This window comes from Ornithorhynchus anatinus, chromosome 5, assembly GCF_004115215.2.
Source record: "Ornithorhynchus anatinus isolate Pmale09 chromosome 5, mOrnAna1.pri.v4, whole genome shotgun sequence".
Taxonomy (NCBI): Eukaryota; Metazoa; Chordata; class Mammalia; order Monotremata; family Ornithorhynchidae; genus Ornithorhynchus; species Ornithorhynchus anatinus.
In genome coordinates this window covers 85,811,350-85,825,529 of record NC_041732.1, presented here as the reverse complement: position 1 = coordinate 85,825,529, position 14,180 = coordinate 85,811,350, and the positions used below count along the sequence as shown (strand labels likewise).

General features: G+C 44.8%; 1 protein-coding gene across 1 annotated transcript in view; it reads left to right on the top strand.

Moving 5' to 3' along the window:
• Positions 1-14,180, top strand: part of CCDC102B (coiled-coil domain containing 102B) — a 448,125-nt gene that overhangs the window by 88,632 nt on the left and 345,313 nt on the right. The gene's annotated exons all lie outside the window — the stretch shown is intronic.

Below are 14,180 nucleotides of genomic sequence, written 5' to 3'. Positions count from 1 at the left end.
GGGAATTTGGTTTGGAGGTTTTGTACTTGACTGAGGGGAAACACGGGGCCAACCTATTACTGAAAGTCTGTTCCTCCTCCGTGACTGAGGGACAGGCGTCACTCATTGTTAGTGCACTTGGAAATTAATTTGAAAGAAATTAAATCGGGAAAATGCTCAGTGAACACTCTGGCACTTGTGAGAGAGAGAGAGAGAGAGAGAGAGAGAGAGAGAGAGAGAGAGAGAGAGAACGCGCTCCCTTACATTGGGGCACACAGGTGAAATATTTACTGTTCAGAGAAATTGTAGCTTTTCAGAAGATCCAATATTCTGAAATGATCGCTCCGTAATTCCCATTGTCCTATACAGCTCACTATTATGATACTCTAGTTGGGAGGACAGTACAAAGGTTTTAAAGGTATAGTGAATTACAAACAATGAGATCTAGCCTGGACTGTTCAGAGATGACAGTTGCTGTAAGACCACATATTCAATTCATCACTAAATCCTGTCAGTTCTACCTGCACAACATTGCTAAAATTGCCCTTTCCTCTCCATCCAAACTGTGACTGCATTAATCCAAACACTTACCATATCCGACCTTGATTACTGTATCAACCTCTTTGCTGAATTTCCAGACTACTGCCTACTCCAACTCCAGTCCATACTTCACTCTACTGCCTGGATCACTTTTTAATAAAGATGTTCAGGTCATGTTTCCCCACTCCTCGATAACTTCCAATGAACACAAACTCTTCACCATTGGCTTTAAAGCACTCATTCCCCTTGCTCCCCCCTACCTCACCTTGTTTCTCTCCTACTACCACCCAGGCCACACACTTCACTCCTCTAATGCTAATTTTCTCACCTTACCTTGATTTTGTCTATTTTGGCACCAACCTCTTGCCTGCTTCCTGCCTCTGTCCTGGGACACCCTCCCTCCTCATACTTGACAGGCAATCACTCTCCACCCACCTTCAGAGTCTTATTGAGAAGCAGCGTTGCTCAGTCGAAAAAGTCCGGGCTTGGGAGTCAGAGGTCATGGGTTCTAATCCCTGCTCCACCACTTGTCAGCTGTGTGACTTTGGGCAAGTCACTTAACTTCTCCGTGCCTCAGTTGCCTCATCTGTAAAATGGGGATTAAGACTGTGAGCCCCACGTGGGACAACCTGATTACCTTGTATCCCCCCAGTGCTTAGAACAGTGTTTGCCATATAGTAAGTGCTTAACGAATGCCATCATTATTATTATTATTATCATTATTAAAGGCTCATCTCCTTCAAGAGGCCTTCCCTAAGCCCTCCTTTCCTCTTTCCACACTCCCTTCTGCTTCACCTTGACTTGCTTTCTCCCAGGCCCACAGCACTTGTGTACATATCTGTAATTTATTTACATTAACATGTCTCCCCCTCTAAACTGTAAGCTTGTTGTGGCAGGGAAGTTGTCTGTTTATTGTTGTATTGTCCTCTCCCAAGCACTTATTACAGGGCTCTGCACCTAGCAAGAGCTCAGTGAATATGATTGACTGACTGACCAGCTCAGCAGGCCATAGTGGGGAAGGAACGGTTCCACTTGACCAGAGATTCTGACAAGATCAGGAGTTGAGGAGAAATAAAGTGAGACATTTTAGGTCATAGCTCAAGGATATATTGACCTTGTATCTGGAGAAAAATAACTGGAATGATTGCCACTTCTTTGTGCTCTTTGAACATGGGGTTATTGCAGTAGACAGGGAAAGGGTCTGCCAACTCTATAGTATTGTGTTCTCCCGAGTGCTCACGAAAGTCCTTGGCTCATAGTGAGCACACAGTAAATACAACTAATGATGATGATTTATCATGAACAGGCTTTTCTGGATAATCAGTAAATCAATCAATGGTATTTATTGAGCACCTACTGAGTGCAGAGCACTGTACTCAGCACTTGGGGGAGAATACACTATAACAGAGTTATAGACATTTTCCCTGCCCATGAGGATCTTAGAGTCTAGAGGAGAGTGAAATTATATGATGCTTACTCTTTCGTGCCCAATTTACTCTTTGTACCCATCTTTCCCTACTCCCAACCCAAGTTTCTCCTGATGAACTTCTGATAATAGTAATAATAATAATGGTATTAATCAAATGATTATGGCTGGTATTTGTTAAGCACTTACTATGTGTCAAGCACTGTACTAAGTGCTGAGTAGATACAAGCAAATCATGTTGGACACAGGCCTTGTCCTACATGGAGCTCACAGTCTCAATCCCCATTTTACAGATGAGGTAACTGAGGCCCAGAGAAGTGAAGTAACTTGCTCAAGGTCACACATCAGACTTAAGGTGGAACCAGAATTAGAACCCATGACCTTCTACCTTCTGCCTCTATCCACTATGCCATGCTGCTTCTCTAGCTTCCCTTCGACTGAAGGTATTTTATTGGGTGTGAAGTTAGGTGACTGGAATCAGGACTTGATTTGGAACAATAACCAAGCTGAGAGATTTAGTTATGGTCAGTTTGTGGTAGCAGGCAAGAACTTAATACGTTTTTGACATTTGAGGACTGTGACTAGGCTCAAAGTGGTAGAGATTGAATGAAATGGAGAAAAAGCAAGTAAATTGTTAACTACAGATGCATTATTAAACAGAAATACCACCCCCCTCCGCCCCCGCCATCCACCCTGGACTACCCTAATATTCATTTCTCCAGTTTTTCATTGGATCGTCAAGACACCATGCTGCTGAACATTTTTTTTTAAATATATTATTTTCAGTAGTTCGTATAAAATACTATTTTCCATTTGGGTGGATGGGACCATGTCTTTCAAATAGAGTGCCTCAGATCAATCTGTGATAGCCGGAGCACAAGTACCTTGTAGGGTTTTCTCATGATCAGGATTCCATTTCCGACAGGAAGGAGCATTTGGATGCTATTTTCAACCTAGATCATATTTTATTTTTAGAGTCTGACTCTTGTTGGAACATAGACCTTTTTTCTAAGTCCTTATTCCTGTCAGGACTTTCAGGCCAGCTTCATTATCAAGACCGAGGACTGGGTCATGTTAAGGTCTAAATGTTTAACAAGATTTTCTCGATTTCGTCTTCATAGAAATTTCTGGGAAGCACAGGCAGTTGCTTAACAATTATTTTGAACGCTAATAGGGCTGTATTGATTTTTGTTTTGTGTTGATGTGTTTAACTTCTGAACAGCTGTTCTGTACTTCGCTGAAGCAAGCTGCCTTAGGCATCTTCTGTTGTGAGTAACTTACTGTTGAAGAGAAATGAATCTCCAGTTCATGTGGCGGTCACTCTTAGAATTGCTGTTTCTCATCATGAAGAAAACCATTCATTCTTTCATTCATTCAACCGTACTTATTGAGTGCTTCCTGTGTGCCAAGCACTGTACTAAGTGCTTGGGAAAGTACACTCTAGCAATAAAACAGACACATACCCTGCCCACAACGAGCTTGCAGTCTAGATATGAGCCATATAGAAATGATTGTTTCAGCAAGATATAATAGGCTAAGTTAATCAGTAAATAGCACACAGTAATGTCCCCAAATATGTTTTCAGTTATTTCTTATACCCTGGCCTTCTTTTCCTAGGAGAAAAGACTTAAGAACAATTCACCTCCAGTTCTGAGTCAGACTGAGAGTCTTGGAGTGGTGAGGTAGGGAAAAGGAAGGCGATTCCTGTCAATTAATCAAGCAATTGTATTTACTGAGCGCTTCTTCGGTGCAGAGCACTATACAAAGCACTTCGGAGAGTAAAGTATAAAAATATAACAGACACACTCCCTGTCCACATCAAGCTCGGGTTGGGCCCTGAGCCTGAAGCTGGCAGCTATGAACAGCTGCTTGGTGGTGGCTGGGTGAAGAAGGCTCTTTTAGGATTTGCCTTCCTCCACAGGTCTTGCCCTAGCCTACGTATTTGCCCTCCTGCTACAACTGTTGACATTTATCGATCACCTGTTGCATACGTGTCCATTCTCACTGTGTTTCCCTCCCACTGCACCAACCAAAGCCATCATCGATAAGCAAATCCATTTTTTACCATTGGCCAAAGAGATGAATTGGTGTGCAAAACAGGAGACAGGATGATTGAGAGGCTGTCATTGTGTTACAGTAGGAACAGCACAAAAAGGTAAATAAACAATCTCAGGATTTGAGAAGCATGAGAAGAGAGTTAAAATTCTGGTCTTTTCTTAATGTTTTTCTTTACACATATTTTGAGGGCACAATTTGCTCATCAATAACCATTAATAGCAGTGACAGAAACAAAGCTGGAAAAAATAGGTTCTTCAGTCATCTTTCCACTTTCCCATATGGCTTAATGAGACAGGCTTCAAAGAGCAAAAAATAAAAATTCACAGAGACAGTCATATTTCATCTTGAAATCAGGAGGCAAAAATGTATCTCCCTGTTCCTGTCAATTAGTGGAAGAGTAGGGGACAGTAGCAAAGCCTAGCACCTTACTACTTTCAAAGTGAGAGAAGAAGTGTTTTAATACACCAGCTGATAAAGCTTGGCCTAGAGGGGAGAGCACAGCCTGGGAGTTGTAAAGACCTGGGTTCTAATTCCGGCTACGCCATTTGTCTGCTGTGTGACCTTGAGCAAGTCACTTCACTTCTCTGTGCCTCAGTTTGCTCATCTGTAAAATAGGGGACATGGACTGTGTCCAACTTGGTTAGCTTCTATCTACCCCAGAGCCTAGAACAGTGCTTGACACATAGTAAGCCCTTAACAAATGCCATCATCATCATCATCATTGTTTTTAAACTGCAAGCTCCTTGTGGCCAAGGTTGGGTCTACCAATTCTGTATGTGTTGTACTCTCCCAAGCACTTAGCTCTGTGCATAGTAAGCACTCAATAAATTCCACTGATTGGTTGATCGATTGGTTTGCCTTCCCAGATCCCAGAGGGCCTTTGCAAAGCAGTTGCTCCCCCCATCACAGCGGAGAGGGGGTCAGTTCTTTGTCATCATTCATTCATTCAATTGAATTTATTGAGCACTTACTGTGTTCAGAGCACTGTACTAAGCACTTGGGAGAATACTCTATAACAATAAACAGACACATTGGGCCACTGGAGACTACTGGGCTTTGCCAAGGGGCATCCCTCTGGACCACGAGCTCCTTGTGGGCAGGGATCATGTCAGTTGTTGCCGAATTGTACTCTCCCAAGCACTTAGTACAGTGCTCTGCACACAGTAAGTGCTCAATAAATATGATTGAATGAATTAACTCCATTGTACTTTAGAGAAGCTGCGTGGCTCAGTGGAAAGACCATGGGCTTTGGAGTCAGAGGTCATGAGTTCGAATCCCGGCTCTGCCACTTGTCAGCTGTGTGACTGTGGGCAAGTCACTTAACTTCTCTGTGCCTCAGTTCCCTCATCTGTAAAATGGGGATTAAGACTGTGAGCCCCACGTGGGACAATCTGATTCCCCTGTGTCTACCCCAGCGCTTAGAGCAGTGCTCAGCACATAGTAAGCGCTTAACAAATACCAACATTATTATTATTATTATTAATCACTTAGCTCTGTACACAGTACAGAGCTTCTGTAGCTTCTGTACACAGTATGTGCTTAAGTAAGTGCTTGAGTAAATGCAGTAAGTGCTCCGTTACTTGATTGATTCCACTAGATTGTAAGTTCCTTGAAGGAAGGGACCAAGTCTACAAAGGGAAGCAGCATGGAATAGTGGATAGAGCACAAGCCTGGGAGTAAGAAGGGCATGGGTTCTAATCCCGCTCTGCCACTTGTCTGCTGTGGGCAAGTCACTTCACTTCTCTGGGCCTCAGTTACCTCATCTGTAAAATGGGGATTGAGACTGTGAGCCCCACATGGGACAGGGACTGTGTGCATGCCCATCTGCTTGGTTTCCACACCAGTGTTTAGTTCAGTGCCTGGCATATAGTAAGCACTTAACAAATACCATAATTATTAGTAGTATCATTACAGACTCTATAGTACTCTCCCAAGCATTTAGTACAGTGCTCTGAACACACCAAATGCTCAGTAAATATCACTGATTGATTGGTTGATTGCTCTTTAGTAGTAATAGGAATGATATTCTTCTTAAGCAGGTTTTATGTGTATTATATTGCTCTATGCACTGAGCACTTACTTTGGGCAGAGTCCTGTACTAAGCTCTTGGGAGAATAAATCTGAGCAGGTATATCCGGTCCCTGTCTCCCTTTCCCCCATTCCTCAGTCCCTCAAACAGGTAGGTAGTGGCCTCCAGGAACTTCTGTCTCACCTTTTAATGGAGCCATCAATTGTGAGTCCCTGGGCCTCAAGAACCACACCACATAAGAATATAAGTGAGGGAGCAGGGAATCGGAATCAGACCCATCGGGAGTGATGAAACAATAAGACACTGCAATAACATTAAAGATAGTTGCGCTGCAAGAATAACTGCTCCCAAAATTCCTTCGATCGATTGACTGACCCAGACTATGGGAAGGGAGTCAGGCAGCAGGACAAGGTGAAGAAAGATTCATGAAAACAGAATTGACATAGGAGAAAAAGAGAAGGGCGGTATCCAGTCATCTACCGTCGAACCATCAAGGGGGGGTCCGGGAAGGGTTGGCGATGGAGAGTGACGTCTGTCTGGGTCTCTGGTGTGGCCAGCGGGCTTGTTTGGAAGCAAGATTATCCCTATCAACACTTGAGACTTATTCCTGAATCTGCAGCCCACAATTTTCTCTGTGCTGGGGATTGCTCTCACAGGCAGGAAATGAGGCCAACATCTCTCTCTAAGAGCCAACCTCCTTTTTCAGGTCATTACTTTTCAGGTACCATCTATCCTTTTCTTCAGTTGTTTTTTTCTCTTCAGGAGAAGTTGATTCTTCTACTTTCTCTATATTTTCCCCTGGAGAGAAAGTGTCTGCTGATTCTGCTAAATTGTACTTTCCCAAGTACTTAGTTCAGTGCTCTGTATGCAGTAAGCAGTCAGTAAATACCACTGACTGATTGATTGGCCCTCCCGCCCTCCCTCCCCAGCATAGTGACCTATCCACTGGACGATGTTTATTGAAACCACCTTAGGAGCTGCTCCAGACAACTGGCTGGGTATGGGGCACTTATGTGAAGGATCCATGTATTTATTGAGCACTCATTTTGCGCAGAGCACGGTACTAAACTCTTGGGAGGGTGAAACGCAGTCAGTAGACAAAACCCCTTCCCCATTTTCTGGGTGACCTGAAGCAGGGAAGTGGGGGTCTCCAGGCTTGTATCATCCCCCTTCCCACAGGCCAGCCCTCCTCAGTTTATTCCCATTCAATCACTCCCCACTTCTTGCTATCTCCCTCCCTCACCCTATCCCTGTCATCCTGTCCCAGAACCACCCCTCATCTCCCCAACACCCCCGGCCCCCACCTACTCCTCATTCAAACCCTTCCTACTCCTCATATCATCCCCCCCCCCACCCCCTACCATAGCCTCAGACAGGTGTGGCCTGTAGAACCCCCTGCTCCATCATGGCAAAACGTCCCTTAATTACTGACCTGTTCCTGACCCCGTCACTGCCCCTCCTCACCTTCCCTGAAACCCAGCTCTCCCCAGATGACGTGGTCTCCCCTGCCACTCTCTCTTAAGGGGGACTCATCTTCTTCCACTCCCCCAGGCTCACTGGGAAAGGAGGCGGTGTTGGCTTCCTTCTCACACCCCAGTGTCATATTCGCACCATTCCACCTCCCCCATCCCTCTCTTTCCCTTTCTTCGAAGCCCACATCATCTGTCTCTACCACCCACTCCATATTCTAGTAACAGTCATCTACCAGCACCCCCAGGTGTCGCCTCCAACTTCTTCAACCATTTTGATCCCTTTTTTGCATTCCTCTCTCATCTCCATCCCCACAGTGAACTTTGGGGTCTTCATATTCATGTGGATGTCCCCTCTGATCCTTCCCCTGTCCATCTCCTCTCGTTCCTTTACTCCGGTGACCTTCTGCTCCACCCCACCTCCCAAACTCACCAACCTGGGCACACACTTGACCTTATAATCTCCAGGAACTTTTCAAACTCTACCCTCCCCGGTTCTGAAATTCCTCTATCTGCTCACCACCTCCTCACCTGCTCTCTTTCCCATACAACACCCCCCCCCCCATAAATCTTTGTTTTCCCCCCACAGAGACCGCTGTTCTTTTGTCCTCTTCCACTATTCTACAGCCATCCTACCCAATTTGATCTTCATACCCAAACTACCTTCTCCTGAAACACAAATCGACACACTCAAAATCACCCACTTCCCTGAACTGAACTCCATTGCTCCCCTGTCCCTCCACCAGTCTCGTACCACTAACCTACAACCCTGGTTCACTTCCACAGACCACTTCCTCTGCTCTTGTGCCTGAGCTATGGAGCAGTGGAGGAAATCCAGACAACTCTCTGACCTTACCCATCTTAAAGTCATTCTTACCTGCTTCATTTTGGCCCTCTCCTCTGCCCAACAACAATATTTCTCCTTCCTAATTCACTCCCACTGCCCTCACTATTTAATGCTCCAGACATTTGACTGCCTTCTTAAACTTCCTGCTCCCCCTACCCCCCCATCTCTTTTCCCTAATGACCTGGCCACAAATTTCATCAGCAAAATTGAAACTATGAGTTATGATCTCCCTAAAATCTCCCCAGCCCCTCTCCAATCCCCTCCTCCTCCACCACCCTTTTGACTCTCCCTATTTTCCCTGCAGTAATGCAAGATGAAATCCCTCAGCTCCTCTCTAAATCTACCTCCTCTACCTGTGCTTCTGACACAATCCCTTCATACCTTTTTAAAACACTCAACTCCTCCCCTTTTCCCTCCTTGACTGCCATCTTCAAGTGACTGTTATTTTCTAACAGCTTCTCCTCCACTGCTTTCAAACATGCTTATGACTCCCCTATCTTAAAAAAACAAAAGAAACAACAACAAAAAAAACCCCTCTCTTGACCCCATGGCTCTCTCCAGTTATCTCCCTGTCTCCATCCTACCATTTCTCTCCAAATTTCTTGAAAGAGTTGTTTACACTTGCTGTCACCACTTCCTGTCCTCCAATTCTCTCCTAGATCTCCTCCAGTCTGGCTTTACCCCCTTCACTACAAAAGAAAGACCTCTCTGAGGTAACTAGTGATTTGCCTAGATCTCTCAGCAGCCCTGGTCACTGTACACCATGCCTTTCTCCTTGAAACTCTATCCAACCTTGGATTCACTGACACTGTCCTCTCTTGGTTCCCCTCCTATCTTTCTGACCACTTCTTCTTAGTCTCTTTTGCTGGCTTCTCCTCTGCCTCTCACCTTCTGACAGTGGGAGTCCTTCAAGGTTCAGTTCTAGGTCCCCTTATATTCCTTCTCTACATCCACTCCCTTGAAGAACTCATTCACTTCTATAGTTTCAATTACCATATCTATGCAGATGATTCCCAAATCTACATTTCCAGCCCTGACCTCTCTCCTTCCCTCCAATCTCTCATTCCCTCCTGCCTTTAAGACATATCACTTTGATGTCCTCCTATCGCCTCAAATTTAACATGTCTAAAACAGAACTCTTTATCTTCCCACCCAAACCCTGTTCTTTCCCTGCCTTTCCCATCACTATAGACAATATCACTATCCTCCCTCCCTCACAAGCCCATTACCTTGGAGTTGCTCTCGACTCATCTTTCTTATTCCACCCACATACTCAATCTGCCACCAAATCCTGTCAATTCTACCTTCACAACATTGCTCGTATCTGCCCTTTCCTCTCCATCCAAACTGCTACTTTGCTGATCCATTCACTTATCATATCCCACCTTGACTACTACACCTGCTTTCTTGCTGACTTCCCAGCCTCCAGCTTTTCTCCATTTAAATCCATACTTCACTCTGCTGCATGAACCATTTATCGACAAAAACTTTCCCCACTCAGGAACTCACAGTGACTTCCCATCCACCTCTGCATAAAACAGAAACCCCTTAGCATTGACTTTAAATCACTCAGTAAGCTTGTCCCATCCTACCTTACCTTACTGATCTCCTACCACAGCCCAGCCCTCGCATTCTGCTCCTCTGGCACCAGCTTACACACTGTGCCCCATCTCATCTATTTTACTGCCACCCCCTTTCTCATGTCCTCCACCTAGCCTGGACATCCCTTCCCCTCCATATACTCCAGATCATCTTCAAAGTATTCTTAAGGTCCTATCTCCCCCAGAGATGTGGGGGAGGCTTTTCCCTGATTAAGCCCTATTTTCCCAGGCTTGCTCTCCCTTCTGCATCATCTATGCACTTCCATTTTTGACCTTTGGATGGTCCACCCTCAACCCCACACAGCTTATATACATATCTTTAAATTATATACCATAAATTACTTATTCATTCATATTAATGTCTCTCTTCCTCTCTAAACTGTAAGCCTATTATGAGCAGGGAAGGCATCTCCTAATTCCGTTGTGGCCCATTCTCCCAAGTGCTTAGTACAATGCTCTGCACATAGAAAGAACTTAATAAATTCAATTGATTAACTGATTGATTTCCTTCTGGAGTCATCCACTGTCCAAAGTTCTACTATAGTTGTATGTCCCTTCAAACCCCAGGTGAACATCCCAAAGGAAATAGAATGCTACTCATCATTTCAAATTCTCTGTGCATTTGAGGCTGATTGAAGACCTAAAATTGATTGAAGTCTGAAAAATGTTGGCTTATCAAGACTGGTTCTGCCCCTGGCTCTCTAGATCTCAGCTTGGTAAAATTTAAGTCATTTGGACTCAGGCCGGGACTACAGTTTAGTTTTGGGTAGTATAATTGCAGCTGTACTTTGATAGATCAAATTCCCCAAATGCAGCCTAGATGGTGAACGTCCTTGCCTTTGATTTCAGTGTGTCAGAATTTGGGGCAGCAAATATGGTTAGAGATCTAGAGGTCATTTTAGATTACAGCCCATTTCGGGGATAATAAACGTTATCCTCAGTAAAATCCTTTCCTCTTACAGCACTTGTTCTTTTTCACTTGCAGTACAGATTAAACTAATGCACACACACACACACAAATTCTTCTGGGGAGTAGCAACAATAAAATACTAGAGCAATAAAATTGAAAAATAAAAAACAGAAGTCTGGTAATGTAGGGAAAAGTTGATTTGATCAGACTCAGAGTGGGAAATAACCCTTTTATGGCTACATTTGACACCACTGACCTTGGGACTTGTGTTAACACAATTATTTGGTTAATAGAATTATGGATCCCTGCACACATTCTCATGCAGAGACAGACAGACACACACAAACACACAAGGCAACAATCATAGGAGAGAATAGAAATACATATGTGGCCCTGGTCCAATTAGTGTTGATGTCACTGTTTTTTTTGTTTTGTTTTGTTTTGTTTTTGTATTTTGTTTTCACTCCCTTTCCGATTTGTTGGCTTCTCCATTTACAGCATTTTTCTGTTCTTTCCTTTCCTGCTCTGATGGGCCTGGGTAGGGTGTAGACACTACTGTCATCTTCCATATCGATTCATCTCCCTGCCTCCTTGGCTTCCCATCCTGCTGTCCAAACCTCTGCTCCACTGGATTTCAGATAAGCTGTGGGAAACCCTAGCTCCAGTATAGGAGAAGCCATGTGAGAAGCAGCGTGGCTCAGTGGAAAGAGAATGAGCTTTGGAGTCAAAGGTCACAGGTTCTAATCCCCGCTCCACCGCTTGTCTGCTGTGTGACCCTGGGCAAGTCACTTGACTTCTTGGTGCCTCATAATAATAATAATAATGTTGGTATTTGTTAAGCGCTCACTATGTGCCGAGCACTGTTCTAAGCCCTGGGGTAGACATAGGGGAATCAGCTTGTCCCACGTGGGGCTCACAGTCTTAATCCCCATTTTACAGATGAGGGAACTGAGGCACAGAGAAGTTAAGTGACTTGCCCACAGTCACACAGCCGACAAGTGGCAGAGCTGGGATTCGAACTCATGAGCCCTCACTCCAAAGCCCGTGCTCTTTCCACTGAGCCACGCTGCCTCAGTTACCTCATCTGTAAAATGGGGATGAAGACTGTGAGCCTCACATGGGACAAGCTGATTACTCTGTATCTCCCTCAGCACTTAGAACAGTGCTTGGCACATAGTAAGCGCTTAACAAATACCAACATTATTATTATTATTATTATGTGGCTTGCGGAGAAAACATGGGTTGAAGAGGCAGAGAACCTGGCTCTAATGCCAGCTCTGCCATTTGTCTGCTGTGTGACCTTGGGCAAGCCACTTCACTTCTCTGTGCCTCAGTTACCTCACCTGTAAAATGGGGATGAAGACTGTGAGGCCCATGTGGGACAACCTGATTACCTTGTATCTACCCCAGTGGTTAGAACAGTGCTTGGCACACAGTAAGTGCTTAACAAATACCAAAATTATTATTACAGAAGAAAATAAAATGGCTCACATAGCGAGTCTTGACATCTGAAATGGAATTTTCCAGGTGTAGGTTTGTGACATTACAAGGGGTTTTCAGCCTTAATTCCTGGCTGAAAAATCCCCGAAGTCACTACAGGTGCTCCCAAACTCTAGTCAGCCTCAACTGAGACCTAAAACCCTCCAGATTTGTCATTCTTCTACAACACGTTTTGAGGCAACCTACTCACTGGCCCCAGGTCCCTGCACCTTTCTTGCTGTTATGTTTCTAAGGCTGAATCCGAGGCATCTTTTGTAAGGTGATTGGTCATCAAGAACTAGTCTATCACCCCACTCCTAGGGCTGGCTGCAGGAAGCTTGCAGGCAGGGCACTCCCTCTGAACTTCTCTGATGGAATCCCAGGGCTCATGTTCTTCTCCCCAGAGTTAGGAGCCTCACTCCTCCAAAGTTCTAGTCACTGGTCATTGTTCATCTAATGCCAACCTTCTTACTGTACCTCCATCTAGTCTTAGCTTTCTTCTGACCTCTCGCCTTCACCCTGCTTCTGGTTTGGAACGTCCTCCCTCCTCATATCTGATGGACAATTGCTCTCCCCACTTTAAAGCCTTATTGGGGGCACATCTCCTCCAAGAGGTCTTCCCTGACTAGGCCCTCCTTTCTTCTACTCCTTTCTGTGTCACCTTGGCTTCCTCTCATTATTCATCCCCCTCCCGGGCCCACAGCACTTATGTACATAACAGTAATTTAATTTATTTTTGTTAATGTCTGTCTCCCTCTCTAGACTGTAAGTTCCTTGTGGGCAGAGAATTTGTCTGTATATTGTTATATTGTACTTTCCCAAGCCCGTAGTACAGTGCTCTGCACACAGTAAGTGCTCAAAGAATGTGATTGACTGGATTTTGAATCCCCGGGGAACCCCTCTGAACCCTCTCTGTGCCCTTTTTCTGTACAAGGTCCACAGCACAGACTCTCCTTGAGTCTTGCTCTCTCAGGCTCACGGATAGTTCTTCCTCACTTTAAGATGTCAGAGCATCTTCCATTTCCCCCATTCTGCCCCTTCTACTTCCTCCCCAGTCCTGCTTTCTGATTGGTTTGGCTTAACACTTCAGGGAGGAGCACCATGAAATGACTTTCCTGGCTCCCTCCTCCCTCTCCTAAGAGTGGTTTAGCAGTGGACCTGGTCATCCCAGTGTTTAGTCCATCAGTCAGGCAGTCTTGTTTATTGAATGCTTACTGTATGCAGAGCACTGTACTAAGCACTTGGGAGAGCACAATACAACAGTAAACAGACCCATTCCTTGCCCACAACAAGCTTAGAGTTTAGAGGTAGATGGATGTTAATATAAATAAATGACAGATGTGTATATAAGTGCTGTGGGGTTGAGCTGGAGGACAAATCAAGGGAGTAAGTCAAGGCAATGAGGAAGGGAGTGGGAGAAGAGCAAAGGAGGGTTTAGTCAGGGAAGGCCTCTTGGGGGAGATGTGCCTTCAATAAGGTTTTGAAGTGGGGGAAAATCATGGTCTGTCGAATACGAGGAGGGAGGGCATTCCAGACCAGAGTGAAGACGTGGACAAGGGGTCGTCAGTGAGATAGAGAAATTCAAGGTACAGTGAGAAGGTTGGCATTAGCAAAGGGAAGTGTGCGGGCTGGGTTGTAGTAGGAGAATAGGGAGGTGAGGTTTATTGGACTGTAACATTTCTATTCTGAGTAAATGTGTGCCTGTCACTTTAACGCAGTAGGGTACATGATTGCACAACTATAAAAATACCAGAGCCTTAAAAATGCTTATTCTTGTTCCTTGACTTGAAAATTCTCCGTTATGGAACTTTGCAGAGAATTAACGAGAGGTAAGAAGAATAC